Source organism: Ursus arctos, unplaced genomic scaffold (assembly GCF_023065955.2).
Source record: "Ursus arctos isolate Adak ecotype North America unplaced genomic scaffold, UrsArc2.0 scaffold_1, whole genome shotgun sequence".
NCBI classification, from domain to species: domain Eukaryota; kingdom Metazoa; phylum Chordata; class Mammalia; order Carnivora; family Ursidae; genus Ursus; species Ursus arctos.
In genome coordinates this window covers 33,239,725-33,256,389 of record NW_026622763.1, presented here as the reverse complement: position 1 = coordinate 33,256,389, position 16,665 = coordinate 33,239,725, and the positions used below count along the sequence as shown (strand labels likewise).

Sequence of the window (16,665 nt, the reverse complement as noted above, 5' to 3'; positions counted from 1 at the left end):
AGTCTTTTACATGGACAACTTCCAAATATTGACACAATCATTAGTAATAATGCTTGTAGGATAAAAGAAAACCCTTGCAACACCGAATTCAGCTAATCTAGATTATTCTTCAAGCTTCCTCACTTATCTTTTATGTAGATGGTGTCTACAAACAGCTTCCTAAATTCCAAGCCAGTCTTTAAGGTCAGCAGATCAAATTGCCCAAACACACAGCCATTTGATAATCAGTAACAACCTCTAGTAATCTATTCCTTCATCTGTAATATTAGAAGACTGAATTGATTGATCTTAAAAATTCTTTCCAGATTTATAGTTCTTGTTCTAACAGCAAAAGAAATACAGAAAAGTTTCAAACAAAGTTGGATGGGAAGCAAATATTTGTAATGTCACATGGAGAGATTAGCTCAGCAATTTCCATTAATAGGAGTCATATGGTGAAATCCCCCAGAGCTATTTAGAAACAAATCTCTGATTGCTTAGAACTATAGGTGAGCCAATTTACTTGGACTTATTATTATTATTAAAAAATTCAAGGTATTTGAAGGTTATGCTCGGTCTTTCTTGGGATGGGGTAATAGAGAGACATCTAGAGAAGAAATTTTGCCTGGTCAACACCTTACCTTCTACACACAGCCAAGGTTTCCTTGAAAATCTTTTTCAGGTGAATACTGGAAAAGGACTGAACCAAGCAGGGGATGGGGTAGAGAAGAATGAAAAATGCTGTAAAGGTCATAGGAGCAGAACAGGGCTATGGATCGGCATGTGATAAGTGTTTCAATGCTTTATGGTTTCTTGTTGATGCTAGGCTAGCCTTCCAATTGTATTTAACACTTCAAATAATGGGAGAGGTTTTGAGATATTATGAGCAGTTGCATTCATCATTTTATGAGTTCGTTGTGGAATAGTTCATGCAAGATAAGGCAAAGGCCAGAGTGAAAGAGGGGGAAACAATAAAAGAAAGTTGCCAATGATTTAAAAGAAACACTTTATCATATTTTCCTCCTTTAAAGTGTTATTTTTCATATAACTTGCGTTCATAAATTGTTCCTAGAAAATATTGCTAGATGGTTCATAGTTCTGTAAGGATGAAAAATTTCAGATTATTAAAAATCATTAAATTTGAAATATTAGGACGGATACTTTAAAAATGAAATAGTTTTGTGTTTCACATTCATATGACTCACTCTTCAACTGTTCTTTAAAAAATACCTACGTGATTTAATGGCAATAAGAGATATAAACTTTGAAGAATTTGCTTATTAAAACTTTGAGAATAAACAATTTTAAAGGTGAAGTATACTAAGTTGCATATTATATTTGGTTCATATGCTGTTACCATATAATAAGAATTCAACAGTTGAAGCGAACTGATGTGTACCAAAAAGTTAAGAACTCATAGAAATAACAAACTAGCTCTTCCCTTTCTATGAGCTCTCCTCTGATACCCATGGGTTGTTTTTGGCATTCTTTCTCCCCTGTCTCCAATGTATATTATGTTATAAATTTATTATAGTGGAATTGTGTATTTTCAGGTCTATCTGCTCCTTGTACGGGATGATCTTTATAATCGGGGCTCGTCTTTCTATCTTAGTATCCTCTGTGATTATTGAATATAGTGGGCATTCAATAAGAATTTGCTCAATAGCTTAGTTTTGCTTTGATTTATTTTTAATGCAAAGAGAAAAGTCATGTTTTAATCAAGTTCTTTAAAGCCCTGGATGGTGATATTGGGACACTTATAAATTAAAAACTTAAAAGAAAGACGACAGCCGGGAAGAATATATTTGCATATTATATAATAAAAGGAGTACTCCTAAGCAACAAAGAACTACAAAATAACAAGAAAATCACAAACAGCCAAATGGGAAAATAATAATAATTGAAAGATATTAATAAAAAATACCAATGGCTAATAAGCATATGAAAAGAAGATAAACCCCACTAATAACAAAAAGTCAAATTAAAACAGTGAACTATCAAATTTGCTGGTTTCACGAAACAAAACTTTAAAAGGTTAATAATATCAGCGATTGGTAAAATGTGGGGCAATGACTACTCAAAATTTTTAGTGTGAGTGTAAAACAGTACAGCCCATTTTGGGGGAAGGGGTTTTCACTTTCTAATCTATTAAAATTTAAAACACATGTGTCCTTTGAACCGGCAATTTCACATCTTGAAATTTATCTTAAGAAAATACTTGTACAAAGAAACATGTGTCTGAATGTTCCTGGCAGCATTTGTTGCATTAGTGAAAAATTGGAGGCAATCTAAATATCTATTAACAAGGTGCAGGTTAAATAAATTGTGGTCTGTCCATCTGCAGAAATCTGTACAGTCATAAAAAAGAATAAGCTATGTGTTCATTGACAAGGGAGCGTATGTGTGACATGGTGTTGTGTGAAAAAGCCAGTTGTGAAAGAATATATAGAGTATGATCTTTTTTGGTAAAACATACAATCATAATAAAAACGATGTATACTACAGGTTGAAAAGATGCATAATGTGAATAGTTACTCACTCCTGAGCATGTAGAAGGCAGCCAGAGACTTTGATTTTACTTCCATGTTTGCATTGACTGATGTCATAATTAAATTTTTTTAAAGATTTTATTTATTTATTTAGAGAGACTGAGAGAGACACAGCATGAATGGGAGAGGCGGAGGGAGAGGGAAAGAGAGGGAGAATCTCAGGCAGACTCCATGCTGAGCATGGAGCCTGATGCAGGGCTTGATTCCAGGACCCTGAGATCATGACCTGAGAGAAAACCAAGAGTCATTCACCTAACCGACTAAGCCATCTAGGCCCCCTGCCACTTAATTAAATTTTTAAAAACACAATGTTTTAAAAATAAAAAGGCAGAGGGAGGGCGTTGTGTGCTTAGAATAAAGTTAGTAACATTAGATATTCTGGGTTTTTATCTTAAGTATTTCTAGTGAACATAATACATGCATATGCTTTTAAAAATCACATCATACAGAAGAGAAGGTCCTTCTTCCTTCCATCTGTGCTGGTTACTGTGTGAGCCTGCTGGGCAGCTGCCCTTCTGGGTCTTCCTTCAACTGTTCTCCAGGTTTGGATACACCTGAGTTTATGCTTTTCTTTTTTCTTGGTCCATTCCCTCATTTTGCTGAAGACGATCCTCAAAAACTTCTGCAAAAGTTTGCTTGGGAAATTGAATCTCTGAAAAGAGTTTTATTAAATTTTGTTTTTAATTTAATGTGACATACACTAAGAAGTTGCAGATTAGATTGGATTCATATAGCATCAATATATAGTAAAAATTCAGTAGTCAAGGCAAACTGATGTGTATAAAAAATTAAGAACTCATAGAAATAACAAACTAGCTCTTTCCCTTCTATGACCTCTTCTCTGATAATCCATAAGCAGTTTGTGACACTTATAAACTAAAAACACAGAAGACGACCAACAGCCTGGGAGAAAATACTTGCATCATATGTAATAAAATGAATATTTCTAAGAGATGAACTACAAAATAACCAGAAAACCACAAACAGCTAAAAAGGAAAAAAGTTATAATTGAAAGATATGAATAAAAAAATACAAATGGTTAATAAGCATATGAACAGAAGATAAATTCCACTAATAATTAAAACAATAGTGAGCTATCATGCTTGCCCATTGCACAAAACAAAACATGTACTCAATCCACCATCTGGAACCAAAAGTCACAGATAAGCTTCCGAAGATAAATTTCCATCTCCATTTTAACATTGTATTTACAGAAAGCACCTTGTCATGCAATATTTATTACGTTTTCACCACAACTTCCTGAGATAGACAAAATTATCTCTAATTTACAATTAAAAATGAGATGCGGTCAGATTGACTTCCTCAAGGTTAAACCACTGGTTAGAAATGCAAAGCTAAGTACTGTAATTCCACCGCTAGCAACAACTACATTGAGAGATCACAGCTTTAGAGATGTGCTTTCAGTCACTGGCATATTTAGGATGTATGACGGTATGGTGTAAAAAGCCCAGGGCTGGAAGAGTCAGGAGGCCTAAAATCAGTCTTATTTCTCCTAACTAGTCAACCACACCACCATGGACTTTCATTTCCTCATCTGTAAAGTGACAGGATCAGACGTGATGACATTGCCAAAGTTCTTTCCAGCTGTCACGGTTGATGTTTCCAAACACCTAGCGACCATGTCACCAAAGGATCTTGTTTGGGATTTAATCAACATGACTGTAGAAGTGTTTTCTGAGCCTGTTGTGGCTTTACAGTGGCCTGTCCTTAGTGGGATGGGCTTCATCAAGAATTTTCCCGGGGCACCAAATTAAATCTAATAATATTTAATAGTGAGGACTCTTGCCTAATTGGGACAGTCATGCTCACTTAGTTGAGATGCCTCTAGGTGATTGTGTGGTATTATCTACAGAACGTGGGGTGACTGAACACTGGTGTGGCCGTGGGCTTCTTCAAAGAATTCTGTTAGTGCCAAGTCAGCAGAGTAGCACGGAGAGCAAACTCCTCCCCAGCAAAATCATCTCTCCTAGTGAGCACAATCACTTCTCCCAGGAGGATTACTCTTTAGTTCCATAGGAAAGATCAATTAGTAGAGGGCTCTCTTGCTTCCAGAGAGAAGGGGCTCATTGCTAGCCAGGTCTAGCCTGTTGCGTGCTCAATGTAAGTGTGTACCACAGCAGACATGGCTGTATGGGGTCTGCCAGAGAGAACTGTATAATCTATATTAAAAGACAGATCCATATAGAGGAAGGAGGCAGGAGCTGAATCTGAGCCCAATGAAAAAATCTTCAAATGTGCATAAACATATGCACACACTTATTAGCCAGAATTTAAAGGAAAAGCACAGGGTTATAGATTCTTTACCATCTCCATCACCTCAACAGAAGATGCTGAATGCAACACCTGACTGTTTATAGCCATCGGTCTCCCTCTTAGACTAAATGAGGTCTCTATTTCTTTGGTTTCTTGAGCTGTTGTTCTATTGAGGTTTGTTGCTTTTGTATTGTGAAAATCTTGACTCTTTTCAATATAGTTTAATATGGTTTCAATATAGTTTCAATATAAATCTTGACTTTTCCTCCACTTGGGCTTTATGACAATATTTTCCTTATAAGTGGCATTAAGGGAAATTTTATAATAGAGAATTTTATTATTTTAAAATCTAAAAGAAAGCACATTTAATTTTTTCTCAGTTTTTTTGGATGTACAGTTCTATGAATTGTGAATTGTTTTTTTTCTGGGGAGATTCTGGCTTTATCTGATATATGTTTATATCATTTAATAGTGAACATGTCCTGGAAGAATTGTAATTATTTCCTCAGTGGTTGAACACTCCATGCATACAATTTGTTCTTAATCCAAATAATCCCAGACTTCATGGCCCATATAATCACTGCAGTTGCCAACAGTAGACTCATGCTACTTAATTTATTTTGTTCAGAGAGAGGGGTGGGGCTTTTAGATCAGTCATTTAACAAAGTTAAAGGTGTAAGTTTAATTATTGCTTTTCAGCAGTTTACATTACATTTGAGCTCAGTAACACTTTGAGATTTCTGCCACCCAAAGCAAGAATGCTCCATGCCCTTGATTTAACCCCCTCTGAACCAGGTGCTTACTTACACTATTATTAGCAAAAGTACTTTATAACCCACAGCTAATCCTGAGAGTTCCTTCTCTCCACTATCTCACTGAGGCACTCAGGCTGGGGCAAGAGACAAATGGAAGTTAAGTGAAATAGTATGCTGAAGGCAGGTGGATTTCAGCACCCCAAAGAGAGACCTGAGCGACTCTTTAGCAAGGACCAGCATTTATTTAGAGCTCTTTCTTTTTCCCTTTGGTACCTCTTCACCCCCATGTCTGACCTGTTCTGAGTAGTGAATTGACAGCTTTCACTACAATGGAACTCAATAATTTGGGATGTAATAAAATATTCACTAAAATTTTCATTTTAAAATTTTAATTATTTTGCCCTTCTTATGAAATCCTTTGCTTATAAGACAATGCATGTGTGTTTCATATTAGTTTAAAATACTTCAAGTGACATTGGAAGGTTGTCTCAATTTGGAAAGCAGAGCAATTATGCCATTTTTCTATTTGATACTGTTTCCTAGTAGATACTCAACAAACAATTGTTGATTAGATAACTGCGAGAAATGTATTTTATAGAATAACCCATATAATACTTTATCAGTATTCTGGTCCATCTGATGAGTGTTAAACGTGCCAGCAATTTTAAGTATTAAATAACTTGCTTCAGACCAGAGTTGATGTCTTTCTCTTCAGGGCTGTATATGATTACATTATTTATTCTAAATAAGGTCATCGTGTGACCTATTGAATGCTTAAGAATCTCTACTCACTTAGAAATTCAGATTTATTGGATCAATTTATAAGGTCAAAGTTGTGCCACCACTTCACAGCACAAGAATTTCTTCTGCTAGAGGCTTGGGTTACGCCTTGTGTGCATTCCATGGAAGAGTTTTACATTTAATTCTCGACCTTAGAAGAACGTGGGTAGGAGAAAGAAGGACCGTGGATGAATTAATGAGGAAGGCAAAGTTCAGTGAGAGTCTGAAAGCTGATCAAGTTTGCAGAAGTGCCTCCGCTACTTATTTGTCTGTGATTTTCCTTGGACCTCAGGTTTACGAGCTTTACAGTTTTCAGGAGGCACTGAACTCAATTTCTCTGGCCTTACAAGATGGTGTTCATGTTTCTTGCTCTTCACATAGTTTCTCTGAAGGCATTTTACAAAGCTATGGTGATCTTTTGAACCCAACAGCTGGTGATGTAACAAAGGTCATTTTTGGATTTATAGCATATCTAAATATACTTTATAAGACTCTAGCAAAGTCAAGCAAAGATACAGAAGTATTTTGCCTTTAAAAAATCTAGTAAAATTTAAAAAAAATCAAATCACATTTAATCATACATTTAAATAATTGCCTTTCTTTAGGAAAATGCATTAAGAAATTGAGACAATGCCAATAAATCTCCATATTTATTGTTGGTTATAGACTAAGTTATGCCCCCCAAAGTAATATGTCAAAGCCCCAACCCCCAATGTGACTGTATTTGGAGATAGGATCTTAAGGAGGTAATGACATTAAATGACGTCTAAGGGTGGAGCCCTAATCCGTGGGACTGATAGCCTTAGAAGCAGAGAAAGAGAACTCTTTCTCTCTCTCTCTCCGTCTCTGTTCCTCTGTACAGAGGAAAGGCCACGTGAGGACGCAGCAAGAAAATGGCCACCTACAAACAAGGAAGGGAGGCTTCATCAGAAACAGAACCTTGTCAGACCTTGACCTTAGACTTTCCAGTCTCCAGAGCTACAAGAAAATAAATTTCTGCTGTTTAAGTCATATAGTCTGTGGTATGTTGTTATGGCAGCCCAAGCGAAGACATTTTCCATATTTATTAAAAGTGCAAAGAAATGAATGAAATATGCCATAAAGTTGCAGGGGGGTCTTCAGAATAGCTGTCATGTTGTTCTGTCTAGAATGCTTGGCTGTTTGGAAATCTTGAGATGTAACTCTAAAAAAATCACTTTATTGAGCCGTGAGAAGGAAGTTCTAACCCTGGTATAGCTCTAATTACCATAAAACTTTGTGGAAGTAATATTCCTGGAATGTAAACCAAATGCGTACGTTTATTTTATTTTATTTTTTATTATATTATGTTAGTCACCATACAGTACATCCCTGGTTTCCGATGTAAAGTTCGATGATTCATTAGTTGCGTGTAACACCCAGTGCACCATGCAATACGTGCCCTCCTTACTACCCATCACCAGCCTATCCCATTCCCCCACCCCCTCCCCTCTGAAGCCCTCAGTTTGTTCCCAAATGGCGTAATTTTAAACTGGCGTAATTTTAAACTAAACAATGGCGAAGTCTGTCTATTCACAAACACTCAAGAGGATCCCTTAAGATTCATTTTGCCCAAGATCAGGAGAGGTAGAGCTGCTCTCTCCAGGCTAGAGAATACCGTGCGGGAGCCTGTACAGCCATGACATTGTCGGGACCAGCCTTCCTGGATTTGAGGAGGTTGTTCTCCTTCTTTCATGCGAGTCAGCATAGAGACAAACAGAAAACATTACAGAAGTCAGAGATGATTACTAGAAACAAAAGAATGTAATTGCGTCATCACCCACAAGCACAGAGAAGCTAAAGGTTAAGTGACTTGCCCACAGTGCTCATTCACAGGAAATAAAGAGTCGAAATCTGAACCAAGTCTCTCGACTTCGTGGTCCATGCTCTTACCCATCCATCACGCAGAACTCTTCTCTCTCTACACGAAGAATATGACTGTGCATACCAAATGTGTGCCACCGATTTCACGGCATAACAAAATGCTTTATAACATCGTATAACGGGTGCATGTTACTCGATGGAAAACAACCTGAAATACAAGATACTTTTTAACACCAAAGCCATTTCAAACAGCTGCGTGTTATAGTGCCACTGTTCTCCTTCCTTTATAAATTATCTGGGATGTGGACAAGTCAAATGGTCCTCACATATATTCAGGAGAAGTCAACAAACTTATTTACTTTCCTTGGCTGGTTCTTATTTTGTTATCTCTTATAGAGGTACACTCTTGAAAGAAAAATAATGATTTGGTTGTGTGATCTTTGTCAAAATCATTTGTAAACACTCTTCCATAATGGAAAAGAATCAACCTTGAAATAAACTAAAACACAGTTATTTTTCTTGACTGAAAGTACTTGCCTAAGAAAGAATTTCAGTTCACTTTCAACTACCAAGGATGCTATATTGGTTTTTTCCCCAGTTTTATTGAGAAATAATTGACATACATTACTGTATAAGTTTAAGACATACAGTGTGATGGTTTCACTTACACATACTGTGAAATGATAACTGCAAAAGGTTCATCTAACATCCGTCATCTCATATAAATACAATAAAGAGAAAAGAAAGGAAAAAAGGGGGGAAATTGTTTTATTTGTAGCACAGGATCTTTGGGGAAGAAGATGAATAACAACAAAAAGCAATCTCTGAATTTCTAAGATCATTAAGGTTGCTCCAAATTTCTATGTCTGAACTTATGTAATACAGATTTTAATGTTAATTGTACTTGCTTTCCATTTAAAAACTCTTTGTATTAGAAGCAAAATCCACCACAGGTAATGACTTCTAATTGTAATTTTTCATGTAGTTTGTAGTATCTAGGTTTTTAAAAATTTCCTCAATAAACTGGTAATAAATTATTATTTTGAACAATTCACACCTTGGCAATTTAAAATTTTGCTATAGCATTTATCAAGAAGAATTCCATTTGCTGCTGACAAGGAGTGTCATATTCTCCACTAGATCTTGGCCAGCCAAGAGAGTGGTTAGGCAAATTGTCTCACCTAACACCACAACCCTATGGTTCATAGTAAACGATGAAAGCTGAAATCATAAAATAAAGGCTCAACAGGGAGTCAGCTCACTCTGGGAATGGTGTTGGCCCGTTAACAGATATTGTAAGTTACCACGCTAATAAGTAATGATTCTTGCTGCATGAAATAGACCCCTTATGTGTTTCCTAAATCCCTCCTGTTGCACTTTATTGTGCATTTCCTTCCATTTAGTCCTCAGTAAAAAATGAAGTTCCTTGTTAGAGGAGATGAAGAGTGTCTAGTCATCAACCATTAAATAAGAAATTTTCATAGGATTGGTGATAGGTACTGTATATAATCTAAACATTTTCTTCTCTACAATGAATAATATCACTTTCCTGCATCTTTCCTCATCTCCTCTCATTTCAAAATCCCTGGTTCACTCTGAGAATTGGAAGGAACAACAGATAAGGAATTAACAGTTAAGGCTCTAGTCTGTGTTCTACCACAAATCCACTGTATGCCTTTGGATAAAACACTTCAACCTTCTAAGCTTTGTCATCGGTGAAATGTGGAGTTTGGATACCATTATCTCTAACTCTTCATCTATCTCTAAAACCAAATTTCTGATGCTTCCCTGAAATCTATCTAGTTCTTCCACCTTAATTAGGGAAGCTACAACTGGACACAGCACGCGAATGCTAAGTATAGAAGTTAGGTCATCACTGTGACATACTGTATTACTACTTCTGAATCCTGGTCTCATAATATTTTTAAATTATTGGATGTAAGTGGTGAAAGAATCATTTTATTATCCATGTTGACCTCAAGACTTTTTTTCCTGCTAATATTTCTCATCCTTACTAGTTACATTTTTCTTAGCTTTGTTTTTAAGTGTATCAGCTAAAGACATATCTAATTAACATTCATTTTGTTTGGTACCAATTATTTCTCCAACATATTATTTTATTTTTATGATCTGGGCAACCGTGGACTAACCAACCTTTTCACCTGGCAGTAATCATTTACTTCCTTAATTATTATTCTCACAAATCACCAAGGAAAATATTTGGCAGTATCAGGGCTGGTGTTGGCCCAGAGTAGCACCACCAATGTTGACACTGATTCTCTGATAAGTCCTCTCTGCAAAATGACCCCGAGTTGTGTGATCCACCCTAGACTATGTTCCCAATAGACTTATTTTCCATTTACCTATTTATTTGATTATATTTAGTACATATATGCTGTATTGATCTACTTTTCCTGAGAGATAGAGAAGCAGCTTTAAGCCGAGAGGATGACACTTAGGAACCTATTTAGATAATATATGACAAAAGGAAACTTAGCATGGAAGGAAAAAGAAAAAACAACAGAAATATTATAGCCAACTGAACTATGTTAATTACTATATTAAATGTGACTGGATTAAAATTTCCAATTAAAAACAGATTTCAGAATGAATAATAATATAAGACTGACATGTGTGTTGCCAATATGAATACACACTTAAAATACAGTCACAATAAGTTTAAAAGTAAAAAGATAGAAAAAAGATACATTATCCAAACACAAATCATAAGAAAGCTAGTGTAATTGCATTTCTATCAGACAAAGTAGGCTTCAAACAAGATGTATTGGCTAAGATAAAGAGGGATATTTTATAATGATAAAATATTGAATGTAGCAACCAACATGACAATTCTGAACATAAGACACCTAATACAGAGCTTTAAAGTCCATAAAACAAAAACTGACAAAGCTAAATGGGGAAATAGATAAATTCCCAATCATCACTAGAAACTTTAACAGGCAACTCTCAGAAATTGACAGAACAAATAGATTTTTAAAACTCGACAGAAAAATAAGATTTGAACAGCACTCTCAACCAGTGACCTAATAGACTTTTATAGAACTACATCTGACAGCTGCAGAAAACACATTCTCTTCAAGCACACATGGAATGTTAAACAAAAAACCAATATGCTAGTCTATTAAAAACCCTCAATAAATTTTAAAGGACTGAAAGCACAGAGTATTTTATCTGACCCCCAATAGGATTATATTAGAAATCAATCACAAAAAAGATCAATAAATTCCTCCAAATATTTGGATATTAAACAACATGTTTCTAAATGACTCACTGGTCAAAGAAGAAATCACAAGAGAAGTTACAAAGTATTTTAAATAGAACAATAAAAAGCACAAATATTGAAATTTATAAGATGCGCTTAAGAGAGTGTTTAAAAGGAAATTTATAGCTTTAAATGCTTATATTAGAAAAACAATAAAAGTCTAAAATTAATTGCACTTTAAAATTATAGAAAAAGGGGCACCTGGGTGGCTCAGTTGGTTAGGTGTCTGACTCTTGATTTTGGCTCAGGTCATGATTTCAGGGTTGTGAGATTGAGCCCCACGGGGGGCTCAGTCCTCAACGGGGAATCTGCTTGGGATTCTCTCTCTCCCTCTGCCTCTCCAACCCCCCACTTGCACTCTGTCTCTCTCTCAAAAAAAAAAAAAAAATATATATATATATATATACATAGTAAAAGAAAAGGAAATTAAGCCCTAAGTAAGTGAAAGAAAGGAAATAATAAATGTAAGAACAGACATCAATTAAGTAATCTTAAAAAATATGAAAATTAACACATTTGGAAGAACCAAAAGATGGTTTTTCTAAAATATTAATAGTATGGATAAACCTCTATCAAAACTAATCAAAAAATTTTTAAAAATGCCAAAATCAAGAATGAAAGAGGTACTATCCACAGATCCTTAGAAAGAAAATAAGAAAATGCTATGAACAACTCTATGCCACCAATTTTGACAGCATAGATGAAGTGGAAAAATTCTTTGAGAATATTATTTCCAAAATGGTTACAAGAAGATATACAACCTGAAGGAAAGTATCTATGTTAAAGAAATTGAATTTGTAATTAAAAATTTCCTCAAAGAAAATTCCTGGCTCAGACACCTGGCTCAGGGTAAATTCTATAAAACATTTAGAAGGAAAAAAAAAAAATCTTACACAAAACTTTTTGGAAAATAAGGGGGAAGGGATACATCCCAATGTGTTTTATGAGGCCAGAATAATCTTATAACTGAAATTTGAAAATGACACTATAAGAAAAGAAATTACAGACCAATATTCCTCATGAACACACATACCCACACAAAACCTTAACACAATTCAACAATATATTTAAAAGATAATACATTATAAGCAAATAGCGTTCATCCAAAGAATGCAATATTGGCTTAACATTTAAACATCTATCAATTGAAATCAGTATTAAAATAAATGAGAAACTCACTCAATAATTTTAATAGGTGTAGAAAAAGCATTTGACAAAACCCAACAAACTCTCAGCAAACCAGAAACAGAAGGAAACTTCCTTAATATGATAAGGGACATTTACAAAAAACCTGTAGTTAATATCACACTTAATAGAGAAATATTGAACACTTTCCACCAAGGCAAACATCACGCTAAGGATGTTTACTTTCACCAATCCTACCCAACATTGTATTGATTCTAAGAAAAATTTAAACTGTCTTTATTTCAGACAACAGGATTTTGTATGAAGAGAATCGTAAGGAATTTAGCAAAAAACAAAAACAATCCTCAAAACCAAAACCAAAAGCCTATTAAGCGTAATAAATGATTGTGAGATTTCAACAAGATCATAAGATTTAAGATCAGTATACAAAAAAATCAATTCTATTTCTATATACCAGCAATAAATAGAAATAAACATTTCAAAATGATGGCAAAAATACATGACATACTTAGGAATACATTTAACATAATATGTGCAAGACGTGTACTTTGAAAAATACAAAATACTGCTGAGAAACTTAAACACCAAAAAAATGGAGAGGTGAGCCAGATTCCTGTGTCAGAAGACTGAATATTGCTAAGATCCCAATTCTCCCCATATTAATCTATAGATTCAACGCAATTCCAATCACATATCCAGCAAGACTTTTTTTTTTTTTTGACAAGCTGAAACTAAAATTGATATGGAAAATGCAAAGGGCCTTCGATAACTAAAACAACGTTCCAAAAGAAGAATAAAATTGGAGAATTTTCACTATGTGATCAAGAGTTCATATAAAGTTATAATAGAAAAAATGTGGTTTTTGTGTAAGGATGGATAACAGACTCATGGACCGACACAGAGAGTACAGAAACAGATTATACATTTATGGTTAAAATGTTTTTTACAAAGATGTCAATGAAATTTAATAGTAAAATAATTTTCCCCAATGGAAGGTGCTAGATAAACTGCATATTCATATATTTTTTAAACTATACACAAAAATTAACTGGAAAAGGATTACAGACCTAAGGCAGAAGCTAAAAACTCCAGAAAACAGCTGGAGAGTATCTTTGTGAAGTTGGGGTAGGAAAATATTTATAAACAGAAGACAAAAAGGGAATAAAATTGATAAACAAAACTTACAAAATCCAAAAGATACTGTTACAGAAATGAAAAAGTAAACCACAGGCTGGGATAAAATTTTCTCAGTGCATACACCTGACAAATAACTTACATAGGAGAATATTTTTTTTAAACTATAAATCAACAGTAAAAAGATAATATTCAATAAAAATGGGCAAAAGTTTTGCACAGATACTTCATAGAAGAGAATATATAAATTCCCAGCAGACATATGAAAACATGGGAAATACATTAGGGAAATGCAAATTAAAACCACAAAAAGATATCAGTATACATCCATTAGGATGGCTAAAAGTAAAAATACCAAATGTCAGGAAAAATGTAGGGCAGTGGAATTACTCACACATGGCTGATGGGATAGTAAAACACTACATCAGCACTGGGAAGCTGTTTGGCAATTTCTCATTAAGTTGAATATCTACTTCACCTTTGATCCAGCAATTGCCTCTTAGGTATTTATATACACACACCCCTCCCCTGCCAAAGAAAATGTATGTCCCCAAGAAGCCATGTATAGGAATGCTCACTGTAACTTTATTCCTTAGAGGAAAAATTGCAATCAAGCCAATTTGTCTATTAACAGAAGCATAGATAAACTGTGGTATATTCACAATGGAATACTATGCAGCAAGAAAAAGGAACAAATAGCAAATACATGCAATCACATGGATCAATCTAAACAGCATTATATTAAGCACCGTACAGCAGCCAGGAATAGGCAAAACTAATCTATGGGGATAAAATCAAAACCATAGTTGCTGTTTTCAGTAGAGAAACTGGGAAGAGAGCTAAGGAAAATTTCAAAGGCAGTGTTTTATATCTTTCTTGGGACACTGATAACATGAGCGTATACATTTGTCAAGATCCATTCATCTGTACACTCAAAGTCTATACTTACTGTATGTAATTATACTTCAATAAAATAAAGAAAAACTTCCCCAAATCCCCAAATCTGTATGATACATGTCATCATGGGCATGTATGATATGACACAATCTATAGTTATGTTTGCATGTGTGCGTATGGAGAGACCAATTCATTTGACCATGTGGCAATCTGCTCTTCTGAATTGGATTTGAATGGATTTTTCTTAATGCCTTACAAAATATACTATTTAGGCAAAACAGAAGTTAAACGCCTTATAGGCCAATGACCTCAACATATCATGTAGTTGGATTCGTGAGTTGAAATATAAAAGTGCCTGTGGAGGACCCAAGTCCTAGAAAAGTGATTTAAGCGCCCAAAGGCCTCCTTTTGGGAGCCAGATGCTGTAGGCTGATGGAAAGTAGGCAGTGGAGGATGTGGTTCTCCCTATTGATCTAAAAAGCCAATCCAGGGGCGCCTGGGTGGCTCAGTTGCTTAAGCGTCTGCCTTTTGCTCGGGTATTTACCCCGGAGTCCCAGGATGGAGTCCCACATCGGGATCCCTGCTCAGCAGGGAGTCTGCTTCTCTCTCTGCCCCTCACCCCACTTGTGCTCGATCTCTGTCTCTCTCTCTCTCAGATGAATAAATAAAATCTTTAAATAAATAAATAAATAAAAATAAAAAAACAATGCAAGTCATAAACCATGGCATATTAGAGCTGTACAAAATCTCAGAGGTCATGTGGGTCAGCCTTCTCATTTTACAGGTAGAGAACTTGACACCCAGGTTAAGTATTTGTTCAAGATCACACAACCAGTTAGTGGTCGGCAAAATAACCCTACTCCCAACACCATGTGAAGCCATTATAGACGGATGCCTCTCACACCTAAAATTACCCATGATTTTCAAAGTAAAAGCGAGTGGACCACCAGTGCATACACTCCTCAGTAGAAACATTGCCTTTTGAGTTTCCCCCAATCCGTTTAAGGCTTCTTTAGAGAGAGACTCGAACCAGATTTAGGTCAGAGAGGAAAGAGTGAGTAACTAATGGTATTTGCCTGAGCCCATAAGCCTCTTGGGCTGGCTCATGACTGAGAAAGGGTTTCATTGCAAGGACCCACATTTCAGTTTCTTGCGGCAGCTTTTCCGTAGAGGTTTTAAGATCAGATAGGGGGGTGCAAGGCATCGTTGAATTGAACCTGCCTCTGTTCTGTAAGGTGAACACAACCGTTCGTTTGCATTTATTTTAAACGGTAATTTTATTGGGCTTTTTTTTTTTTTAAAGATTTTATTTATTTATGTGACAGAGAGACAGCCAGCGAGAGAGGGAACACAGCAGGGGAGTGGGAGAGGAAGAAGCAGGCTCATAGCAGAGGAGCCTGATGTGGGGCTCGATCCCGTAACGCCAGGATCACGCCCTGAGCTGAAGGCAGATGCTTAATGACTGAGCCACCCAGGCGCCCCTATTGGGCTTTTTAAAACGACGTAAGGATCATTTATATTTTCAAGATGTAAGCAAAATGTTGCACTCCAAACTGTAACTTCATTGTTTTTCCTCCTGTGAAATTTTAGAAAACCTAGAGACCATGCTTGCAGCCCAGATTTCCTTTGGAGATAGGATGTGCAGTCTAACGTGCTGTTTACATTTTAATACAAGGTGATTTTCCTCATAGTGAAAGCCCTTGGGGACTTGTGCGGGGAGGGGGGGGGAACAGTGGATATTGGGGGTCTGGAATTATCCAATTTGCCCCTCCTTTGTGAAGGACTTCTCCTGTTACACTTGCATCCAGACATTTTGGACTAGTACCGAAAGACATTTGCACAATTAGAATTGTGGCTCCTAGAGTCTTCCATTCATCCACCTGAGACTGTGTGAGGGCCATGTGGTAAGTTCTACAGGCATCAGTCCGTTTGGGAGGCCTTAGGAAGTCTCACAGTCCGTGGAATGCCCTAGTAAGTGGGGTCCAGGGAACTGCAGAGGCTCCTGATTCTCTTTTCTCCAACTCC

General features: G+C 35.9%; 1 long non-coding RNA gene across 1 annotated transcript in view; it reads right to left on the bottom strand.

Moving 5' to 3' along the window:
• Positions 1-7,879: 7,879 nt before the first annotated feature.
• The window catches only part of LOC130544681 (uncharacterized), a 27,098-nt gene continuing 18,312 nt past the window's right edge, over positions 7,880-16,665 (bottom strand). The window contains exons 2-3 of the long non-coding RNA XR_008961148.1: positions 8,250-8,388; positions 7,880-8,045 (exon numbers count right to left, since the gene is read on the bottom strand). This is a non-coding gene — a long non-coding RNA (uncharacterized LOC130544681). The remainder of the gene's footprint in view (positions 8,046-8,249; positions 8,389-16,665) is intronic.